Source organism: Salmo trutta, chromosome 1 (genome assembly GCF_901001165.1).
Source record: "Salmo trutta chromosome 1, fSalTru1.1, whole genome shotgun sequence".
Lineage (NCBI taxonomy): Eukaryota > Metazoa > Chordata > Actinopteri > Salmoniformes > Salmonidae > Salmo > Salmo trutta.
In genome coordinates, this window is record NC_042957.1 from 77,235,492 (window position 1) to 77,260,815 (window position 25,324).

Sequence of the window (25,324 nt, forward strand, 5' to 3'; positions counted from 1 at the left end):
GCAGCAGGCGCACGTGAAGTGAACAGCCTGAACCAGTTTCACGTTTTATTGAGTTGCAATTGGCTGACACAGATAACAAACTCGCAAAGTTTTAAATTCATTAGATTTTTCTTGAAGGTTGGGTGATTTTTTAAAATTCATTGTTATAACAATAACATTTTCAAACACCCAGCACTAGAAACAGATCAGGGGATTTTCTTCCAGCCCTATTTTAAACATATAGTTCACACTAATTACAAAATATAAAATGTTTATGTAATTACCTTGAAAGCAGTCTATGGACCAGCAGACGGCAAACTATGATTTGATTACCCACTGCCACCAACCATTAATATTACAATTTCCTGTGTAGAACCTTGGTGTAGTGGTAACACTCTGGCATGTGCAGAACCTTGGTGTAGTGGTAACACTCTGGCATGTGTAGAACCTTGGTGTAGTGGTAACACTCTGTCATGTGTAGAACCTTGGTGTAGTGGTAACACTCTCTGGCATGTGTAGAACCTTGGTGTAGTGGTAACACTCTGGCATGTGTAGAACCTTGGTGTAGTGGTAACACTCTGTCATGTGTAGAACCTTGGTGTAGTGGTAACACTCTGGCATGTGTAGAACCTTGGTGTAGTGGTAACACTCTCTGTCATGTGTAGAACCTTGGTGTAGTGGTAACACTCTGGCATGTGTAGAACCTTGGTGTAGTGGTAACACTCTCTGTCATGTGTAGAACCTTGGTGTAGTGGTAACACTCTGGCATGTGTAGAACCTTGGTGTAGTGGTAACACTCTGGCATGTGTAGAACCTTGGTGTAGTGGTAACACTCTGGCATGTGTAGAACCTTGGTGTAGTGGTAACACTCTGGCATGTGTAGAACCTTGGTGTAGTGGTAACACTCTGGCATGTGTAGAACCTTGGTGTAGTGGTAACACTCTGGCCTGTGTAGAACCTTGGTGTAGTGGTAACACTCTCTGGCATGTGTAGAACCTTGGTGTAGTGGTAACACTCTGGCATGTGTAGAACCTTGTAGTGGTAACACTCTGGCATGTGAAGAACCTTGTAGTGGTATGATAATATAGAGCTGGAGGGATTTTCAATGCACCGGCAGAACAGAGAAGCTACGTCTGGTAAGACGAGGGGTGGGGGGGGTGTGTATTTTTGTCAATAACAGCTGATGCGCGATGTCTAATATTAAAGAAGTCTCAAGGTATTGCTCTCCTGAGGTAGAGTACCTTAAGATAAGCTGTAGACCACACTATCTACCAAGAGAGTTCTCATCTATATTATTCGTAGCCGTCTATTTACCACCACAGACCGAAGCTAGCACCAAGACCGCTCTCAACCAGCTGTATAAGGCCATAAGCAAATAAGAAAATGTTCACCCAGAAGTGGCGCTCCTAGTGGCCGGGGACTTTAATGCAGGCAAACTTAAATCAGTTTTCCCAAATTTTTACCAGCATGTCACATGTGCAACCAGAGGGAAAAAAACTCTAGACCACCTTTACTCCACACACAGAGATGCATGCAAAGCTCTCCCCCACCCTCCATTTGGCAAATCTGACCATAATTCTATCCTCCTGATTCCTGCATACAAGAAAAAACTAAAGGAGGAAGTAACAGTGACTCGCACAATACGGAAGTGGTCAGATGATGCGGATGCTACGCTACAGGACTGTTTTGCTAGCACAGACTGGAATATGTTCTGGGATTCATCCAATGGCATTGAGGAGTATACCATCTCAGTCAACGGCTTCATCAATAAGTGCATCGACGACGTCGTCCCCACAGTGACCGTACGTACAGTATATATCCCAACCAGAAGCCATGGATTACAGGCAACATCCGGCATCGAGCTAAAGGCTAGAGCTGCCGCTTTCAAGGAGCGGGACACTAATCCGGATGCCTATAAGAAATCCCGCTATACCTCAGACGAACCATCAAACAAGCAAAGCGTCAAAACAGGATTAAGATTGAATCCTACTACACCTGCTCTGACACTCGTCAGATGTGGCAGGGCTTGAAAACTATTACGGACTACAAAGGGAAACCCGGATGCGAGCTGCCCAGTGACGCAAGCCTACCGGATGAGCTAAATGCCTTTTATGCTCGCTTCGAGGCAAGCAACACTGAAGCATGCACGAGAGCACCAGCTGTTCTGGATGACTGTTTGATAATGCTCTTGGTATCTGATGTGAGCAAGACATTTAAAGGTCAACATTCACAAAGCCACGGGCCAGATGGATTACCAGGACGTGTACTCAAAGCATGCACGGACCAACTGGCAAGTGTCTTCGCTGACATTTTCAAACTCTCCCTGACTGAGTCTGTAATACCTACATGTTTCAAGCAGACGACCATAGTCCCTGTGCCCAAGGAAGCAAAGGTAACCTGCCTAAATGATTACCACCCGTAGCACTCACGTCGGTAGCCATGAAGTGCTTTTAACGGCTGGTCATGGCTCACAGCAACAGCATCCTCCCGGATACCCTAGACCCACTCAAATTCGCATACCGCCTCAACAGATCCACAGATGACACAATCTCAATCGCACTCCACACTGCCCTTTCCCACCTGGACAAAAGGAACACCTACGTGAGAATACTGTTCATTGACTACAGCTCACCGTTCAACACCATAGTGCCCACAAAGCTCATCACTAAGCTAAGGACCCTGGGACTAAACACCTCCCTCTGCAACTGGATCCTGGACTTCCTGACGGGCTGTCCCCAGGTGGTAAGGGTAGGTAACAACACATCTGACATGCAGGTCCTCAACACTGGGGCCCGTCAGGGGTGTGTACTTAGTCCCCTCTTGTACTCCCTGTTCACCCACGACTGCGCGGCCAAACAAAGCTCCAACACCATCCTTAAGTTTGCTGATGACACAACAGCGGGAAGCCTGATCACTGACAATGATGAGACAACCTATAGGGAGGAGGTAGGAGAACTGGCAGTGGGGTGCCAGGACAACAACCTCTCCCCCAATGTGAGCAAGACAAAGGAGCTGAACGTGGACTACAGGAAAAGGCAGGCCCACAGGCCCCCATTAACATCAACGGGGCTGTAGTGGAGCGGGTCGAGAGTTTCAAGATCCTTGGTGTCCACATCGCCAACGATCTATCATGGTCCAAACACACCAAGACAGTTGTGAAGAGGGCATGACAAAACTTTTTTCCCCTCAGGAGACTGAAAAGATTTGGCATTGGTCTCCAGATCCTCAAAAAGTTCTACAGCTGCACCATCGAAAGCATCCTGACCGGTTGCATTACCGCCTGGTATGGCAACTGCTTGGCATCTGACCGTATAAGGCGCTACAGAGGGTAGTATGTACGGCCCAGTACATCACTGGGGCCAAACTTCCTGCATTCCAGGACCTATATAATTGGCGGTGTCAGAGGAAAGCCCATAATATTGTCAGAGACTCCAGTCACTCAAGTCATCGACTGTTTTTTCTGCTACCGCACGGCAAGAGGAGTGCCAAGTCTAGGACCAAAAGGCTACTTAACAGCTTCTACCCCCAAGCCATAGACTGCTGAACAATTAATAAAATCACCACCCGACTATTACATTGACCCTTCTAGGGGTTTTGCCAGTGGGCAATGAAATTCACATAGAAAATCTTACACCAAGCTGTCTTCAAAAGTTGGCAGCCCTGTTCGCTGCTACTTATATACATTTTTGTGACATTATGCGAATGTGACATTGCCCTCATTCACGTGTGCCAAAAGACTACTTTCCTAATGAGGCTCACCTTGGATAAACTACATTTACTTGTTTGTCTTTCAAGAAACAAGCTTGAAACCTTGTATAAAGACTGTTGACATCTTGTGGAAGCCATGGGTACTGCAATCTGGGAGCTATTTTTTTTTTGTATAGCCCATAGGCTTGCATTGAAAAGGCCTGTAACCTCCAAAAAAAGAAAATTCCGGATGGATTTTCCTCAGGTTTTTGCCTGCCATATCAGTTCTGTTATACTCACAGACATTATCTTAACAGTTTTAGAAACCTCAAGAGTGTTTTCTATCCAATGTTACCAATTACATGCATAACCTAGCTTCTGGACCTGAGTAACAGGCAGTTTACTTTGGGCACGTCAGACAGGCGAAAATTCAGGATACTGCCCCCTAGCCCTAAGAAGGTTCCTTAATTGTTCATGGTTCATTGAACAAGCATGGGAAACAGTGTTTAAACTCTTTACAATGAAGATCTGTGAAGTTATTTGGATTTTTACGAATTATCTTTGAAAGACAGGGTCCTGAAAAAGGGACGTTTCTTTTTTTGCTGAGTTTAAATGTGAGTGGTCGTTAGCTCTATGTAGGATGCCGTGTATAGGTGACTACAATGCGGAGCCACAACTCAGCTGTGTGGTGACTAGGTTGCTGGGGTAGACAGCGCCCAAAACACGTTTCTCCTTAACCTACCACAGCCCAGTTATAGGTGCCAGTTTGGAGAAAAGTTAGGTTCAGACGATTTATATACAGATATCCACAAAAACAATCCGGACAAAGAATGAGTCACGGATTATAGATGTGCCTTCAGTAATAGGTTTTTCGGAAACAATTGGTAACCCCCTGAAATGTTTTGCCGAATAGCAGCCCTATTTTTACGGCCTCCACATTGTATGGGCTCCCGAGTGGGCTCCCGAGTGGTGCAGCGGTCTAAGGCACTGCAAGAGACGTCACTGCAGTCTCTGGTTAAAACCCAGGCTGCATCACATCCGGCTGTGATTGGGAGTCCAATAGGGCGGCGCACAATTGGCCCAGCGTCGTCCGAGTTTGGCTGGGGTAGGCTGTCATTGTAAATAATAATTTGTTTTTAACTGACTTGCCTAGTTAAATATTTGTTAAATTCAAATTTTAAATATGCCACCTAGGATGCCCATGTGAGGATGATAAGTTGTTGGACATTCAGTAGTCACAGGCTTGTGATATGGTCCTTTATCATGGTGACCGAGCTGATGGTATAAAATTCTAAAGAAAATATGATTGTATACAAGGTTTGAAATTATTGTTTTAGTCAAATATTATACAGTATCTGTTGGTAAATGTTTTATTTCTAATAGATGTTATGAATAATAGAGAACAATTGATATTCAATACTATCTTGTCACTGTGTTAACCACAACCAACATGTTGTATCTTTGTTTAGGGCTCAGTTCTCTAAAATGAGTCTCTCTGGGGAGAGAGAGGAGGGGGGCCCTACCTCTAAAAGGAGTCTCTCTGGGGAGAGAGAGGAAGGGGGCCCTGCCTCTAAAAGGAGTCTCTCTGGGGAGAGAGAGGAAGGGGGCCCTGCCTCTAAAAGGAGTCTCTCTGGGGAGAGAGAGGAAGGGGGCCCTGCCTCTAAAAGAAGTCTCTCTGGGGAGAGAGAAGAGGGGGCCCTGCCTCTAAAAGCAGACTCTCTGGGGAACATGACACCAAAGCTAAGAGGTAAGATGATAATATTTAAAATGACAAACAAATATATAAAACACTCTGAAGTTTCTAAAACCATTTGAATGATGTCTGTGAGTATAACAGAACTCATATGGCAAGCAAAAACCTGAGAGAAATCCTACCAGGAAGTGGAAATCTGGATGCGTGGGCTCTATTCAAGTCATTGCCTAGTGAACACACAGTGACGTGGTAATCATTGTGCACTTCCTAAGGCTTCCACTAGATGTCGACAGTCTTTATAAAGCTGTTTGAGGCGTCTACGATGAAGAGAGACCTAATGAGAAGGCCGGGAAGTTGGTCACCCAGGGAAGGATATCTGTTCATTGGCGCGCATTCACGCGAGAGGTAGCTCCGTTCCAAAACGTTTTTCAAGACATTGATTTCGTCCGGTTGAAATATTACTGAATCTTCATGTTCTAAAGGCCCTAAAGATTGATGCTTTACAACGTTTGACATGTTTGAACGAACGTAAATAGATATTTTTTTGACTTTTCGTCCTGAGATTTTCCACGCTCTTCCTACATTTGGAGTAGCTGAATTGAACGAGCGAACAACAAGGAGCTATTTGGACATAAATTATGGATTTTATCGAACAAAACAACATTTGTTGTGGACCTGGGATTCCTGGAAGTGCCTTCTGATGAAGATTATTAAAGGTAAGTGAATATTTATAATGCTATTTATGCATTTAGATGACTCCAAAATGGCGGCTATCTGTATTGCGTAGTGTATTTTTCTGAGCACAGTACTCAGATTATTGCAAAGTGTGATTTCCCAGTAAAGTTATTTTGAAATCTGTCAATGCGGTTGCATAAAGGAGATGTTCATCTATAATTCTTTGAATGACAGTTTAATATTTTATAAACGTTTATGACGAGTAATTTTGTAAATTGTAGTGCTGAATCACCGAGGGAAAATATTTTCTGAACGTCATGCGCCAATGTAAAATGCTGTTTTTATATATAAATATGAACTTTTATCGAACAGAAAAAGCATGTATTGTGTAACATGATGTCCTAGGAGTGTCATCTGATGAAGATCGTCAAAGGTTAGTGCTTCATTTAGCTGTGTTTTGGGTATTTGTGATGCATGTAGTTGCTTTGAAAATGGCTGTGTGGTTACTTTTGTCGATGTACTCTCCTAACATAATCTAATGTTTTGCTTTCTCTGTAAAGCCTTTTTGAAATCGGACAACGTGGTTCGATTCAGGAGAAGTGTATCTATAAAATGGTGTAAAATAGTCCTATGTTTGAGAAATAGAAATGATTAGATTTGTGGTTTTGAGTATGGCGCTCTGATTTTTCACTAAACTCGGTCCCGCTCACGGGATGTCGGAAGAGCTTTTTAACTGACATGCCTCGTTAAATAAAAAATTAACAAATACCTCCACTTCTACTACTACTACTACCACCACCACCATCACTACTACTACTACTACTACCGCTGCTGCTACTACTGATACTGCTACTGATACTACTACTACTACTGATACTACTACTACTACTGATACTGCTACTGATACTACTACTACTACTGATACTACTACTACTACCGCTGCTGCTACTACTGATACTGCTACTGATACTACTCCTACTACTGATACTACTACTACTACTGATACTTATATTACTACTATTACTACTACTACCACTACTACTACTACTGCTACCGCTGCTGCTCCTACTGATACTACTACTGATACTACTCCTACTACAACTGATACTACAACTAAAACTGATACTTCTATTACTACCATTACTACCTGTACCACAGGGGTCTCCAACAGGTCGATCATGAGCTACCAGTATCTCGCCAAACAATTCTGAAAGTACTTGCCGTTTTCATGTGTTCCAACGCAAACTCATTAACAAATCTCACAAGTATCAGACAGCGCAAGCTACTATCTCATCAACGCTAGATTGACATGATCACACCTCTGGTTAGCCACTATTGGCTTAAGAAGCCAAACCTAACACATTATCTGGCAATTCATTTCCAGCAATATTACTACAACTAATACTATTACTACTACTACTACTATTACTACTACCACCACCGTTACTACTGCTACTACTGCTACTACTACTACTACTACTACTACTACTACTACTACTACTACTACTAGGTGAATTCCTCTTAGTTTTTAAAATCACTGTATGTTTGCCAGGGTCCAGCAGAAGAGACCAGACTCACCTGAACCCAGCTGTATGTCCATGAAGAGTGACTCATCTATGGAGCAGCCAATCACATTCAGAACAGGAGATTGTACCGCTGATCCAGGGTAAGAACTGAAAAATGTGGCAGTGTTTTACATACTACTACTACTGCTACTACTACTATTACTACTACTACTACTGCTACCGCTACTGCTACTGCTACTACTACCACTACTACTACTACGACTACTACTACTACCACTACTGCTACTGCTGCTACTACTGCTATGACTACTACTAATGCTACGACTACTATTAGTACTGCTGCTGCTTCTACTACTGCTACTACAAGTACTGCTACTGTTACTATGTCTACTACTACTGCTACTTCTAATGCTGCTACTACTACTACTACTATCACTACCACTACTATTACTACTGCTACTACAACTATAACTACCACTACTATTACTACTACTAATACTTTTCCCGCTTCTACTACTGCTGCTACTGCTACTACTACTACTACTACTACAACTGCTACTGCTGCTACTACTACTAGTACTACTGCTGCTACTGCTACTACTACTGCTCCTACTAGTGCTACTACTACTACTACTACTACTACTACTACTACTACTACTACTACTACTACCACCACCGTTACTACTACTACTAGGTGAATTCCTCTTAGTTTTTAAAATCACTGTATGTTTGCCAGGGTTCAGCAGAAGAGACCAGACTCACCTGAACCCAGCTGTATGTCCATGAAGAGTGACTCATCTATGGAGCAGCCAATCACATTCAGAAAAGGAGATTGTACCACTCATCCAGGGTAAGAACTAAAAAACTACTACTATTACTATTGCTACCGCTACTGCTACTATTACCACTACTACTACTACTACCACTACTATTACTATGACTACTACTGCTACTACTACCACTACTACTACTACTACTGCTACTACTACTACCACTATTACTACGACTACTACTGCTACTACTACTACCACTATTACTACTACTGCTACTGCTACTTCTACTGCTATGACTATGTCGTGTCTTTGGCATCATTAAATTGAAGACGTTTATTTTATTTTATAACGTGATTAAACTAATCATGTAAATGTATTTAACTGGGAAGTCGGGGCACCAAGGAAAATATTCAGATTACAAAGTTATAATTTTCCCAATACAACTTTTCAGATATTAAAATATCTGATCAATTAGTCTTCTAATTAATGAACTATTCTTTACCTCATGTTAGTCTCATTCCAAACGTCATAAATCGTTGGTTATCTGCACGAACCCAGTCTTTACTATGAATCATCCATACAACAATTGTCTTAAATCATTTATTTATGAACTAACTAAATAATCACAGAAATGCGTAAACAAACAGTACATATGGTTACAAGGAAATAATAGGGAATGTGCCCTAGTGGGCTAAACCGATATTACGCCTTCAGTGGACAAAAAGGGACGTGGGGGTTGGCTGAGAAAGGCGGGAATTACACCAATGAGGCACTACACAGTTGATAATTATAACATTAGAAATGCTAATCCTCTGCACATGAATGCTCACTCATTCGGGAATAATTGCAATCAATATATATATTTACGCTCAATGTGTCGTTGTGATCTCTGTTGGAATAGTCCTTCTTTCTGTTGGAAGTTCATCTGATCGTCTCTCTGCTTCGTGGTTAGAATGGATACTTCAGAGTCCCATTCAGAAATGTTCTCATAGGATAGATGTTTCGGCGGTTGTAGGTTCTCGCGTCTCAGTGGTACATAATTTCTAGCTGCAGTCTAGAAATCAGTATCGAAGAGTTGCTCTTATTCTGTTGGTATCGATAGTCTTAAGAGTTTAACCAAGTGGTATGGTTAAGAATTCAGCAAGAGAAATGCATGGTCTCTACTCAAACCTTAGCCCTCTGTGATGAGGTAAGGGTCTGTGGTGGGAAAACGCAGGTGGGGGTTTAATTCGGAACAGCTGTCCCATGACGCCAGGTTATGTCTGTGCTCCTGGGGCGGGCCAATGACTTAGTGAAACTTTAAACAGAAATAAAATTCTCTCACATTACATCATATCACATCATTTCACAAATAGTTTCATCTTTACTCTTCATTTTATACAATAATTAGATGCAACCCCCACAACGGAGACGCTTGTATAAACAGAGTTTTGGTAATGTGGCTGTATTGTCTCTCATGAGTTTCACAAACATTAAACGAAATGGGCCGGTCGTAGCTGGATTCTTCACCGACCGTATATACATTCTCCAAAACGTGGGTACTGTTCGGTTCTCACGTTCTGTGATGTGGAAGAAGTTCCTTTGTTCTCTCTATGAAACTCTCTCTCTATATTGCCTGGGCATGAGGAGAGAGACTTCTCTAGGAATTTAGGACCTGCGATAGCAGAAGCCTGGGTGTAAGAGAGGGGGATGGAGGGAGAGAGAGAGCGATACTGCTCGCTATACCCAAAGAGGGCCAACGTCATGACAGTCCCCCCCTGGTGGTTTGGATATTGTGATTATCCTGCAAGTTACAAATCAACATAAAAATAATGACCACGTGATATCCTGTTTGTAGATCATCACTGCAGTCCCCCTCTGGTGGTTGAACTTGGTAGGCTCTCTGAAAGCGGAGCAGTCCATCACAAGGATGGCAGTTGATGTCCGGTTGGTGATCGCCGTTGTGGTCCCCCTCTAGTGGTTTACCTTGGTAGGTTTCCTGGAAGCTAGGGGAAGACAGTGTGGTCAGTGGAGAAGGCACTGTGGCCTGTGACCATACCTGGTTGGTTTTCCAATCCATCAGTGGGAGTAATCGATCCATCATGTCTGCTCCAAGTAGCAGGGGTACAGATTTGAGGTTGGTAACATACACAGGGTGAACGAGCAATACGTCCTGGAAGTGTAGTTTCAGCATGACTCTCAATGTGAGAGGTGAAGCAGTCTGAGTGACCCCTCAAAGTCTAGTGTAGCACCGTTCCACTTTTAAACAATGTTTAGTTGGCTTCAAAGCCCTTTTGAGATCATCGAACAATGTTTGAGAGATGAGTGATATTGTCGCACCCGAATCAATTAGCACATGACAAGTTAAGCAGTCCTCCAGGACTGTTTCCAGGTATGGCCGTTTAGATTCGTGGTTAGTGGACATATTCCCCACAAAGTGGAGTGGTCGTTCGCAACGACGTGATGTGTCATTTCTGTTCAAGGTGGAAGCAGATCGACTTTTCAGATTTCGAGTGGGCTTGGCTTTAATGAAGCGTTTGACCTTTTTCTTTCCAACCTTTGTATCAGAGTCTATAGACAGAGCCCGGGGGCTTGTTTCTTGATCAAGCGGGCCCTGGATAGGGTCTTGAATGAGAGCGGGAGAAATTTGAACTTTAACGTCCTTGCTATGGGTGTTAATTCCTGCGGACCTGGTGTCCGGTAATTCCCCGTCTAGTCCTTGTGACTTATCTTTTACCCTTTTCTCAAATTGTTCTCGCTTAAGTTCTTCCTGTAGTGGAACTTCTGGAGAACATTGGTCTACGTTTTGATCGTCCTTCAACCCTTTGTTACCCTTGTGCTCTGACACTTTTTGTGGGTTGGGTGCAGGAACGTAGCGAACGGGTCGATTGTAGCGATAGTCGTTTTGATGGCAACGTTCTTTACAGTTATTTCGACCGCTGAGGATATTGGAATCATGGTTTCGTGGTAGAAACCGTTGTTGTGCGTCATCTCTCAACGCTCCAATACCTGATAATGCACCCTCTAACTGGAGTGAGTGCTCCTGGTCAAACTTCAAAACCGAGTGGTCAGGGCTCTTAGCGTTGTGATCTTTTGATGCCTCAAAAGCTGTGCTTGCAAGCTCTCTGAGTTGTAAGATAGGCAAACCAACATGGGCTGCAGGGCCTAACTAGGTAATGAAGGTGGGATACATGTTCGACAGAAACATTTGTTTGAATGGTAACAGCTCTTCCATTCCTGTTTCAGTGAGTAGGCCAAAGTAAGCTGAAAGAAGCCTATGATAGTAAGCTTGTGGGTGTTCGTTCCGAGCTTGTTTGACGGTGTTAGCCAGTGAGTTATCGTGTTTGCGAGTTGCAGAACCACTGAATTCTAATTTCAAAGCTGTGGCAAGTTTAGCGTACTCATTTAGCACGTGTTGCTGTTGTAGACGAATGAACCTCGTCACGTGTCTATTCGACGTTCGCTTCAACAGGTAAACCCAGTCAGAACCCGTAGCGTTCGGGTAGCCATCCAACACATCCTCTATGTCAGCTAGGAATGTCTCAGTATCTTTTTCTGACCTGGGACAGGGTCAAAGGTGGGGAAATTCTTGACGAGTTTGTCAAGGTATTCCGCGCCAAGCGGGCGGAGAGGATTGGCTTCATCCTGTGGAGAAATTGGGGCCGAAAGGCCAAGAGGAGAAGCCGTGCTTTGGCTTTGTTGGCCAAGAGGCTCCATATTACTCAGTGCCGAATGGCCAAGAGGAGAAGACTGACGGATACGTGAGGGAGGCAAAGTCTGAAACCTATCGTCTTCACTCCTTTGAGTACCGGACTCCGGTTGCTTGGATGGGTAGTCATGCTGTAGAGCGTGATCATTCTGGACTTCCTCCAGATGGTACTTAAGGGTGGTATTCTGCTGCATTGCAGAGTCCACTTGAGTGCTTAGAGTACTGATTTCGGACACGTGAGTGTCGCACTTGCTCCTTTCGGTCTCAAACTTATCTGTCATGATTTGCAGATAGAGGTCTTGAGTACGGAGCAAGAGATTCAGTGATGAGATTTCCTCCGCTTGCTTAGAAATCAATATTTCCATCTTCATCACCTGAGTTCTCGCATCATTCATTTGGTCGGCGACTTCAATGAGTTCTGCTGATTTGTCATCCAACTTTGTCATTGTGTTCATTAACAGATTGTCTTTGGTCTGCAGCGTTTTGAGTAGAACCGTGTTACTTTGAGTAAAGTTCAACAAAACTGCATGCATGTTATCACGTAGAGCGCTCCTGTTTGTAGATAACTCTTCAGAATTATCTAGTTTGGCGTGGACATCATTGTATTTAGTTTTGGCTAAATCGAGTTGTTCCTGTAGCATATGATTTGGTTCCTGTAGAAGACGATTTTGTAGAAGAGTATGTGCTTGTTCATCGTCATAAGTTTTTGCAATTACATTTAATTGTTCACTTTTCAACCGCAGTTCCATAGCTAGCAGAATTTTTCCCTTTTCTGCATTTGTCATTGATTTCCCAGTTCTCCCCACCTGTCCCTTTATGTCTACCATTACCTGCTCGTGCTTCAGCTGTGCACTGCGGTATTGGACAGATGGCAATCTCGGATGGCAAGACATCAGGGCTAGACTGGAGAGAACCTTTACGAGGCCTGCGCCCGATGGTTGATTTTGGAAACCGTTGTTGCCTGCTGTTTTTCCGCTAATGGCATAATTAGGGTTGGTATCGGTGCTGAGGTCAGAGATCAATCCATTTATGGGTGGAGGTTCACTAATTAGCAGGCGAGTGGGGACTACCTCCTCTGATAGCTTGCACATTATTAGAACATTTGAAAGTAAAAATGTTTTTCCTAATTTTACAAACTTTGGTTTTGGAATACGTTGGGAGCTGCAAAGACGATTTTAATCTATTTATAGACTTTAATGAACCATCAGTACTGTACCAGTACTGTGAGAGTTGAAGGTGAATGAATTTGAAAAAGCAAATTGAATTAATTAATCAATGATAATGATTAATCATACCTGGATAGGCTATCTGGGAATTAAACTGTAAATTAACCTGGGAAGATGGTTCATCTAGGTTACTATTGCAAAGTTTAAAATGTCTCATTTAATTGGAAGAACCTAGAAAGGTATCTTCGACAATTTAAATAATTTAAATTGAATGAGACGATGATATCCAAGCAATTGAGAGTGTCTGGATTATCATAAAAGTAACCAGTAGTTTAAATGTTTAGGGTACATTCACCACTATGGTACCCTTCCCCCTAAGGCCGAAGCCACATGGGATTCCCGCTGGGTCGGGACTTCTGTCAGTACTGGGTTACTGAATGGGTTTTGCAAAAACAAATTTTACTGATTGATCCATTTTAATGATAAATCAAACCTGTATAGGCTATTTGGAAATTAAACTTTAGTTAACCTGGGATCATTACTTCATCTAGGTTAATGTGGAAAAAGTTTAACTTGTCTCATTGTAGAAACCCAATTAATTTGGATATTATTTAAAAGATCCACTTGAAAGGTATGTTCGACAATTTAACTTATTAAATTCAATGAGACAATGATATCGGTCTGGATATCATAAGTAACCACTTGGGTGTCACCGAATACTTTTTCAAGAAATGTACTGGGGATACTTCCTAAGGCCAAAGCCACATGGGATTCGCCCCCGTCGGTAATAAATCAAACCTGTATAGGCTATCTGGGAATTAAACTTTAAATTAACCTGAGAGTGTTGCTTCATCTAGGTTAATGTGGAAAACGTTTAAATTGTCTCATTTAGAAACTAATCAATTTGGATATTATTTAAAAGATCCACTTGAAAAGGTAAATCTGGCGATTTCAGTTAAATTGAATGAGACATCGATATCCAGTCAATTGCGATTGGCTGGATATCTTAATGTGATTAACGTTTGGGTTCACCTACTTTTTGAGATGTACTGGCAATTCTTCACCACTAGAGTGGCGCAGTGGTCTAAGGTACTGCATCGTAGTTGCTCGCTGTGCCACTAGAGATCCTGGTTCATTGTAGGTACTCCACAATACTAACCTATAACATTGTAGGAACTCCACAATACTAACCTATAACATTGTAGGTACGCCACAATGCTAACCTAAATGACAGAGGGAAAATAAGGACGCCTGTACAGCAGGGTTTCTTAAACTATGGGTCGGGACCCAAAGTGGGCCCTGGGCATGTGAGAGGTGGGTCGCGAGTCATGACAATACATCTACACTAACACAATATTTCTTCTTAATTTGGGTCGTTGGAGGAAGAGTTGGATCATGGGAAGACGGTACATTTCTAATTTGGGTCTTGAGCTGAAAAGGTTTAAGAACCCCTGCTGTACAGAATGAAACTTTTCCAACACATTCATCCTGTTTGCATCAAGGCTCTAAAGTAATACTGCAAACCAATGTGGCAAAGCAATGCTTATAATTGTTAGGGCTGGGGAGTTTTTCAGGCTAAAAAATTAAAATTCTAGAGGAAAACCTGGTTCAGTCTGCTTTCCACCAGACACTGGGAGATGAATTCACCTTTCATCAGGACAATAGCCTAAAACTTGAAGAATTTTAAAAGAATAATGGGCAAATGTTGCACAATCCAGGTGTGGAAAGTTCTTAGAGACTTACCCAGAAAGACTCACAGCTGTAATCGCTGCCAAGGATGCAGTGTTAAAGCCTGAGTACTTAAATAAAGCCTGAGTACTTTCTGAAGGCACTGTATACCACTACTACTACCACCAATTCCTACTACTACTACTTCTTACTACCACTACTTGATGGATTCCTCTCACAGATATTGATTTTACGACTGATATTGATTGTACAGCTGATCCAGGGTAAGTACCGAAAAGATTGTCATTTATCATTAAGATATTTCCATGGATTAACAAACCCATCTACAAATCAATCTAGTTCTTTGTTCCATTCCATCTACGGTAAATGTCAAGGTCCTGATTCATACTGTATGACTCTAAACATCACTAAGGTCCTGATTCATACTGTATGACTCTAAACATCACTAAGGTCCTGATTCATACTGTATGACTCTAAACATCACTAAGGTCCTGATTCATACTGTATGACTCTAAACATCACTAAGGTCCTGATTCATACTGTATGACTCTAAACATCACTAAGGTCCTGATTCATACTGTATGACTCCAAACATCACTAAGGTCCTGATTCATACTGTATGACTCCAAACATCACTAAGGTCCTGATTCATACTGTATGACTCCAAACATCACTAAGGTCCTGATTCATACTGTATAACTCTAAACATCACTAAGGTCCTGATTCATACTGTATGACTCCAAACATCACTAAGGTCCTGATTCATACTGTATGAGTCTAAACATCACTAAGGTCCTGATTCATACTGTATGACTCCAAACATCACTAAGGTCCTGATTCATACTGTATGACTCTAAACATCACTAAGGTCCTGATTCATACTGTATGACTCTAAACATCACTAAGGTCCTGATTCATACTGTATGACTCCAAACATCACTAAGGTCCTGATTCATACTGTATGACTCTAAACATCACTAAGGTCCTGATTCATACTGTATGAATCTCTGTCTGTCTGTCTGTCTGTCTGTCTGTCTGTCTGTCTGTCTGTCTGTCTGTCTGTCTGTCTGTCTGTCTGTCTGTCTGTCTGTCTGTCTGTCTGTCTGTCTGTCTGTCTGTCTGTATGTTCTGCCAAATGATCAGTATTAAGATCTGCAAGTCTTTTATCTCTGTAGTGGATGGTCTACTCTGTTAGAGGATCAGTATCTCTCTCTCTCCTTTTTCTCTGTAGTGGATGGTCTACTCTGTTAGAGGATCAGTATCTCTCTCTCCTTTATCTCTGTAGTGGATGGTCTACTCTGTTAGAGGATCAGTATCTCTCTCTCCTTTATCTCTGTAGTGGATGGTCTACTCTGTTAGAGGATCAGTATCTCTCTCTCCTTTATCTCTGTAGTGGATGGTCTACTCTGTTAGAGGATCAGTATCTCTCTCTCTCCTTTATCTCTGTAGTGGATGGTCTACTCTGTTAGAGGTTCAGTATTAATATCTACAGTCATGGCCAAAAGTTTTGAGAATGACACAAATATTAATTTTCACAAAGTCTGCTGCCTCAGTTTGTATGATGGCAATTGGCATATACTCCAGAATGTTATGAAGGGTGATCAGATGAATTGCAATTAATTGCAAAGTCCCTCTGTGCCATGCAAATGAACTGAATCCCCCCAAAAATATTTCCACTGCATTTCAGCCCTGCCACAAAAGGACCAGCTGACATCATGTCAGGGATTCTCTCGCCAAGGGAGTGGGCTCACTCACAATTTTGCCTAAGAACACAGCCATGAATAAAGAATGGTACCAACACATCCTCCGAGAGCAACTTCTCCCAACCATCCAGGAACAGTTTGGTGACGAACAATGCCTTTTCCAGCATGATGGAGCACCTTGCCATAAGGCAAAAGTGATAACTAAGTGGCTCGGGGAACAAAACATCGATATTTTGGGTCCATGGCCAGGAAACTCCCCAGACCTTAATCCCATTGAGAACTTGTGGTCAATCCTCAAGAGGCGGGTGGACAAACAAAAACCCACAAATTCTGACAAACTCCAAGCATTGATTATGCAAGAATGGGCTGCCATCAGTCAGGATGTGGCCCAGAAGTTAATTGACAGCATGCCAGGGCGGATTTCAGGGGTCTTGAAAAAGAAGGGTCAACACTGCAGATATTGACTCTTTGCATCAACTTCATGTAATTGTCAATAAAAGCCTTTGACACTTATGAAATGCTTGTAATTATACTTCAGTATTCCATAGCAAAATCTGACAAAAGTATCACGACACTGAAGCAGCAAACTTTGTGGAAATTAATATTTATGTCATTCTCAAAACTTTTGGCCACGACTGTACAATATTTGAGAAATAGCAGTGAAGGATCACAATGTATTTTATGTTTTTATAATGTTCTTTCAGCTCTCTGCCAGAGGACCAGTCCAGGTGTGCAGTGTGTGAGCAGGTACTGAGGGATCCAGTCTCTATCACCTGTGGACACAGGTTCTGCAGACAGTGCATCACCGGATACTGGGAGAAACCTGCTCCTTCAGGAGACTATGACTGTCCTCAGTGTAGAAAGAGATCCAGAACACTTCCTGTACTACAGCACCTGAGTGAACCCAATGATGCAAGAGGCTCTGAAATCAGTAAGACCACTTGCAGACATGTGCTAAGTCAGTACATCAATATGATTTAAATGTAGTAAACTGCAATTATATGAGATAATATAAGTTACTGTAGAAGTGATGGCCCACTTTTCATCCTGTCAATGAATGTGTCTGATACACAACATTTTACTCCTCCCTTGTAGTGGATGACAGCCTGCAGAGAGTTATAGTAAACCATAAAGACAGCCTGCAGAGAGTTATAGTAAACCACAAAGACAGCCTGCAGAGAGTTATAGTAAACCACAAAGACAGTCTGAAAAGGAGGTATGAATGTGTGATAGAAGGCATGGAAAAAGCAGGGAATCAAACCCCCCTCAACAGGATTTACACAGAGCTCTACATCACAGAAGGAGAGAGTGAAGGGGTTAACAATGAACATGAGGTGTGGCAGCTAGAGACAGCATCCAGGACAACAACCTCACATGGCACAGCAATCCACTGCAATGACATCTTTAAACCCTTATCTTGCCAGGAGAGAAGCATCAGAACTGTGCTGACAAAGGGCATCGCTGGCATCGGAAAAACAGTCTCTGTGCAGAAGTTCATCCTAGACTGGGCTGAAGGGAAGGCAAACCAAGATGTGGATATCATATTTCTGCTTCCTTTCCGGGAGGTGAACTTGATCAAAGATATCCAGTACAGTTTTCTCAGACTTTTAAATGTGTTCCACACAGAACTAGACATAGGCAATGCAAAGAAACTCACAGCCTGTAAAGCTATGTTTGTCTTGGATGGTTTGGATGAAAGCAGATTTCCATTGGATTTCCAGCATGTTGAAATGGTGTCTGATGTCACACAGACATCGTCTGTAGATATTCTGCTGACAAACCTCATCAAGGGAAATCTGCTTCCCTCTGCTCTCCTTTGGATAGCTACTCGACCTGCAGCAGCCAATCAGATCCCTTCAGGGTGTGTTGACCAGGTGACAGAGGTACGAGGGTTCAATGACCCACAGAAGGAGGAGTACTTCAGGAAGAGATTCAGTGATGAGGACCTGGCCAGCAGAATCATCTCACACATAAAGACATCAAGGAGCCTCCACATCATGTGCCACATTCCAGTCTTCTGTTGGATTTCTGCAACAGTCCTTGAACACATATTGAGTATAGACAAGAGGAGAGAGATGCCCAAGACTCTCACTGAGATGTCTATACACTTCCTGCTCATTCAGACCAGCCTGAAGAACCAGAAGTATCATGGACGAGATGAGATGGGTCAAGAGGAGCTCGTGGAGTCAGATAAGGACATTCTTCTGAAGCTGGGGAAGCTGGCGTTTGAACATCTGGAGAAGGGTAATCTCATGTTCTATGAAGAAGACCTGAAAGAGTGTGGCATTGATGTCAAAGAAGCCTCAGTGTACTCAGGATTGTGCACACAAATCTTCAAAGAAGAGTTGTGTTATTTCAGAGAATGGTGTACTGCTTTATTCATCTGAGCATTCAGGAGTTTCTCTCAGCTGTTTACATGTACCATTGTTACACAACCAAGAACATGGATGAACTGAAGACCTTCCTCAAGAGAAAGTCTAGAGCTGCGTCTGAAGAGCTAACCTTGCATGAGCTGCTGAAGAGTGCCGTGGATAAAGCCTTGGAGAGTAAGAATGGACACCTGGACCTTTTTGTCCGCTTCCTTCATGGCATGTCACTGGAGTCCAATCAGAAACTCCTACGAGGTCTGGTGGCACAGACAGAATGCAGTCCAGAGAGTGTCCAGAAAACAATCCGATCCCTTAAGGTGATGCAGAGGAAGAACATCTCCCTTGAGAGGTGCATCAATCTCTTCCACTGTCTGATAGAGATGAAAGACCATTCAGTACAAGAGGAAATCCAAGCGTTCTTCACGTCAGAGAAGCGATCCAAAAACCTCTCCCTTACTCAGTGCTCAGCTCTGGCCTACATGCTGCAGATATCAGAGGAGGTTCTGGATGTGTTTGACCTGAAGGAATACAAGACATCACAAGAGGGTCGTAGGAGACTGCTCCCAGCTGTGAGAGGCTGCAGGAAAGCTCTGTAAGTATTAATGTAAATATTGCACAACAAAAGAAATTGTAGTTACAGCAGCATTTTAATTGGCTGACTGGCTCTGTAAGTACTCATGTGACTATCCCTCAGACCAAACTTTACTGTACGTAGGAACAACAGTATTTTCATTGGCTGACTAAACTTTCTATCAGCTGAACTCTTAAACTATAATACAAACTGACCAGAAAAGGGTATAGCATTGAGCCATGTATGCACGGCGTACACATTATTTGTGCAGGGTAACAGTGTGAGCAGGGAAAGCTAAATGTAACATTTTAATACAACATGTCTGCCACTGTATTTCTTCTGTGTTGGCAGACTCACTGGCTGTAAACTCACAGACACATCCTGTGAAGTGTTGCTCTCAGTTTTCAGCTCAAACCCCTCACACCTGAGAGAGCTGGATCTGAGTAACAATGACCTGAAGGATTCAGGAGTGAAGCTGCTCTCTGCTGGACTGGAGAATCCCCACTGTAAACTGGAGACTCTGAGGTCAGTATTCCTGTAGTTGGTCAACAAGTGATAACTGTTCACCAGATCCACATGTGTTTACCAGTAACATAGTCCACACCAAATGTGTTTAGACAGTGAAACTTACAGTTTTAATTTTGGTGCTATGCTCCAGCATTTTGAATTTAAGATAGAATGTTTCATATTAGGCGACAGTACAGATTGTCACCTTTTATTTGAAGGTATTCACACATATATATTTTACAGTTTAGAAATGAAAGCACTTCATGTATGTAGTTCTCCCATTTGAAAAAGTTGTAATTATTTAGACAAATTAATTTAGTCAAAAGTTTAGTGCTTGATCCAGTATTCTTTGCCTGTAGTGATTACATCAAGCTTGTGATTCTACTAACTTGTTGAATGCATTTGCAGTTTGTTTTGGTTGTGTTTTATGATGTTTTTCCCAATAGAAACTGAATGGTGAATAATGTCCTGTTATTTTGGAGTCACTTCACTTGCGTTGTAAGTAAAAATAGAAGATGTTTCTGAACACTTCTACAAACATGTGTATACTACCTTAATTATGAATGAATCGTGAATGATGATGAATGAGAAAGTTAGAGGCAGAAATATCATATTCCCACCCCCCCAAAAATGCCAACCTCACCTGTTATTGGTAATGGTGAGAGGTTAGCATGTTTTGTTGTAGCCTCTGTTATTGGTAATGGTAAATGGTTAGCATGTTTTGTTGTAGCCTCTGTTATTGGTAATGGTGAGATGTTAGCATGTTTTGTTGTATCCTCTGTTATTGGTAATGGTGAGAGGTTAGCATGTTTTGTTGTAGCCTCTGTTATTGGTAATGGTGAGAGGTTAGCATGTTTTGTTGTAGCCTCTGTTATTGGTAATGGTGAGCGGTTAGCATGTTTTGTTGTAGCCTCTGTTATTGGTAATGGTGAGAGGTTAGCATGTTTTGTTGCAGCCTCTGTTATTGGTAATGGTGAGAGGTTAGCATGTTTTGTTGTAACCTCTGTTATTGGTAATGGTGAGAGGTTGGCATGTTTTGTTGTAGCCTCTGTTATTGGTAATGGTGAGAGGTTAGCATGTTTTGTTGTAGCCTCTGTTATTGGTAATGGTGAGAGGTTAGCATGTTTTGTTGTATCCTCTGTTATTGGTAATGGTGAGAGGTTAGCATGTTTTGTTGGAGCCTCTGTTATTGGTAATGGTGAGAGGTTAGCATGTTTTGTTGTATCCTCTGTTATTGGTAATGGTGAGAGGTTAGCATGTTTTGTTGTAGCCTCTGTTATTGGTAATGGTGAGCGGTTAGCATGTTTTGTTGTAGCCTCTGTTATTGGTAATGGTGAGAGGTTAGCATGTTTTGTTGTAGCCTCTGTTATTGGTAATGGTGAGAGGTTAGCATGTTTTGTTGTAGCCTCTGTAACTTTCTCACTCATTATTATTCATGATTCATTCATGCTTTTCTTAATCATGGCATCAATATTAATTTAGTAGTGTTTAGAAACATGTTATCTACTCACTTAGAAAGAAGATTAATCCGGTCATCATCCACCATTCAGTTACTATTGGGAAAAACATAACTCAAAACACAACCAAAACAAACTGCAAATGTAACAAACGAGTTTGGGACCAAATACTAAAGTTTTGACTACTTTAAGACATTATAAGTGAATTGGTCAGAATACTTATGACTTCTTCAAATAGGAGGAATAGATACATAAAGTGCTTTCAGTTCTAAACAGTAACATAGATATGTATTAAAATACCCTCAAATAAAAGGTGACATTATATACTGTCACCTCATATGAAACATTTGATCTTAAATCTAAAATGCTGGAGTACAGAGCCACATTTAAAATGTTAGCTTCACTGTCAAAATAGATATGGTGTGGACTGTATACTCAGTACAATCTAAATCTGATACCTCACTGTCTGTCTTTTCACTGATACTGTTTTTTAAACTGGCCTGGTCAGTCTACTAAAATATTTGTAATATACATTTTTCTCTCCTCAAGCAATAGATTGATTATATCTAATAATGATATATTCATTTATGAATAGATATGTCAGGTTTCAGGACACTGATAAATCTGAATATGTTGGAAAAATATACTGCCACTATTTTCACCACTAAAGAATAACAGTGTGGTTTTAATATGATTTGACTCTTTGCAGGCTGTCAGGCTGTCAAGTCGCAGAGGAAGGCTGTGCTTCTCTGGTCTCAGCTCTGAAGTTAAACCCCTCACACCTGAGAGAGCTGGACCTGAGGAACAATGACCTGAAGGATTTAGGAGTGAAGCTGCTCTCTGCTGGACTGGGGAATCGCCACTGTAAACTGGAGACTCTGAGGTCAGTATTCCTGTAGTTGGTCAACAAGTAATAACTTTTCACCAGATCTACATGTGTTTACCAGTAACATAGTCCACACCATATGTGTTTGGACAGTGAAGCTTACAGTTTTACATTTGGTGCTCCAGCATTTTGGATTTAAGATAGAATGTTTCATATTAGGCGACAGTACAGAATGTCACCTTTTATTTGATGGTATTCATACAATCACACCATGGCCAAAAGTATGTGGACACCCCTTCAAATTTGTGGATTCAGCTTTTTCAGCTGCTCTGGTCAACTGTAAGAGCTGTCATTGTGAAGTTGAAATGTGTAGGAGCAACAAGACTCAGCCGCGAAGTGGTAAGCCACACAACCTCACAGAACAGGACTGCTGAGTTCTGAAGCACGTAGCGCATACAAATTGTCTGTCCTCGGTTGCAACACTCACTATCGAGTTCCAAACTGCCTCTGGAAGCAACGTCAGCACAATAACTGTTTGTCTTGAGCCACACACAAGCCTAAGATCACCATGCGCAATGCCAAGCGTCGGCTCGAGTAGTTTGAAGCTCGCCGCCATTGGACTCTGGACTCTGTATGATGAAGGTAGCCTAGTTGTTAGAGTGTTGGGCCAATAAACGAAAGGTTGCTGGATCGAATCCCCAAGCTGTCAAGGTAAAAATCTGTCGTTCTGCCCCTGAACAAGGCAGTTCCTAGTTTCACTGTTCCTAGGCTGTCATTGTAAATAAGAATTTGTTCTTAACTGACTTGCCTAGTTAAATAAAGGTTAAATAAAAAATACAAATTAATCTGACATTCTACTAATCTGGGTTTGGTGGATGCCAGAAGAACGCTACCTGCCCGAATGCATAGTGCCAACTGTAAAGTTTGGTGGAAGAGGAATAATTGTCTGGGACTGTTTTTCATGGTTCGGGCCCCTTAGTTCCAGTGAAGGGAAATCTTCTACAGCATACAATGACATTCTAGACAATTCTGTGCTTCCAACTTTGTGGCAACAGTTTGGGGAAGGCCCTTTCCTGTTTCAGCATGACAATGCCCCCGAGCACAAAGCGAGGTCCATGCAGAACAGGTTTGCTGAGATCGTTGTGGAAGAACTTGACTGGGCTGCACAGACCCCTGACATCAACCCCATCGAACACCTTTGGGATGAATTGGAACGCCAACTGCAAGCCAGGCCTAATCTCCCAACATCAGTGCCCGACCTCACTAATGCTCTTACGGCTGAATGGAAGCAAGTCCTTGCAGTAAAGTACCAACATCTAGTGGAAAGCCTTCCCAGAAGAGTGGAGGCTGTTATAGCAGCAAAGGGGGACCAACTCCATATTAATGCCATTGATTTTGGAATATATAATGTTCGACAAGAGCGTCCACATACTTATGGCAATGTAATGTATCTGTGTTACTGTTCAGAAATGAAAACCTTGATGTATCTAGTTCTTCCATTTGAATAAGTCTTAATCATTTGGGCATATTCACTTATATTGTATTAAAGTAGTCATAAGTTTAGTATTTGGTCCCATATTCCTTACTCACAGGGATTACATCAAGCTTGTGATTCTACAAATTGATGAATGCATTTGCAGTTTGTTTTGGTTGTGTTGTGGATGATGTTTTTCCCAATAGAAACTGAATGGTGAATAATGTCCTGTCATTTAATTTAAAATTTAAAATGTTAGCTTCACTGTCAAACTAGATAGGGTGTGGACTCAACACAATGTAAATCTGATACCTCTCTGTCTGTATTTTGACTGATACTGCTTTTTAAAATGGTCTGGTCAGTCTACTCAAATATTTGTACTATACATTTTTCTCTCAACAAGCAATTCTTCCATATTTTGTCATTTCTAACAATGATACATTCATTTATGAATAGATATGGCAGGTTTCAGGACACTGATCTATCTGAAAATGTAGAAAGAATATACTGCCACTCCATTTTCACCACCAAAGAAAAGCAGTATGATTTTAATATGATTTTACTCTTTGCAGCCTATCAGGCTGTTTAGTCACAGAGGAAGGCTGTGCTTCTCTGGTCTCAGCTCTGAGGTCAAAACCCTCACACCTGAGAGAGCTGGACCTGAGCTACAATCACCCAGGAGACTCAGGAGTCAGACTGCTCTCTGCTGGACTGGAGGATCCAAACTGCAGACTGGAGAAACTCAAGTATGTAGAGGGTTTATGTCAATGTTCATATCAGACATGTTTGAATTATCAGGCTAGTTAAGACAAACATTCTGACCACCACTTGGACAAAGTTATATGCTGACTGTGTGTGTGAGTTGACGTGTATCACTCACTGACTGTCTGTTCTTCTGCTTACTGCTACAGTGTGGAACATGGTGGAGAGAACACAATGAAACCTGGGCTTAGAAAATGTGAGTGTTGACTACAGTGAAGAATATGAGTAAGAATAAGTCTTAACTTGAATTAAGACAAAGACCACCATCAATACTTACTTGGTCATATTAAATATCAGCTGTAGTTCTACAGAAGCAGAAATCAGGGACACCAAAGTTTAGAAAGCGTTTCTTTGACAATGTTTGTGTATATGTGTGGCGTGTTCGTGTTACTTTAGAAATGTGTGTGTGTGTGTTCATGATGTGTACAAGTGTGTGTGTGTCCAGTGTGTGTGTGTGTGTTCATGTATGCATACAGGTGTTTGTGTGTGTATGTATGTATGTATGTATGTATGTATGTATGTATGTATGTATGTATGTATGTATGTATGTATGTATGTGTGTGTGTGTGTGTGTGTGTGTGTGTGTGTGTGTGTGTTCATGCATGCATACAGGTGTGTGTCTGTGTGTGTGTGTGTGTGTGTGTGTGCGTGTGTGTGTGTGTGTGTTCATGCATGCATACAGGTGTGTGTCTGTGTGTGTGTGTGTGTGTGTGTGTGTGTGTGTGTGTGTGTGTGTGTGTGTGTGTGTGTGTGTTCATGCATGCATACAGGTGTGTGTC

The 25,324-nt window shown here is 42.0% G+C and overlaps 1 pseudogene; it reads left to right on the plus strand.

The window, feature by feature from the left end:
• The first annotated feature begins 5,379 nt into the window (after nt 1-5,379).
• On the plus strand, nt 5,380-20,150 carry LOC115208188 (NLR family CARD domain-containing protein 3-like; annotated as a pseudogene).
• The last annotated feature ends 5,174 nt before the right edge of the window (nt 20,151-25,324 follow it).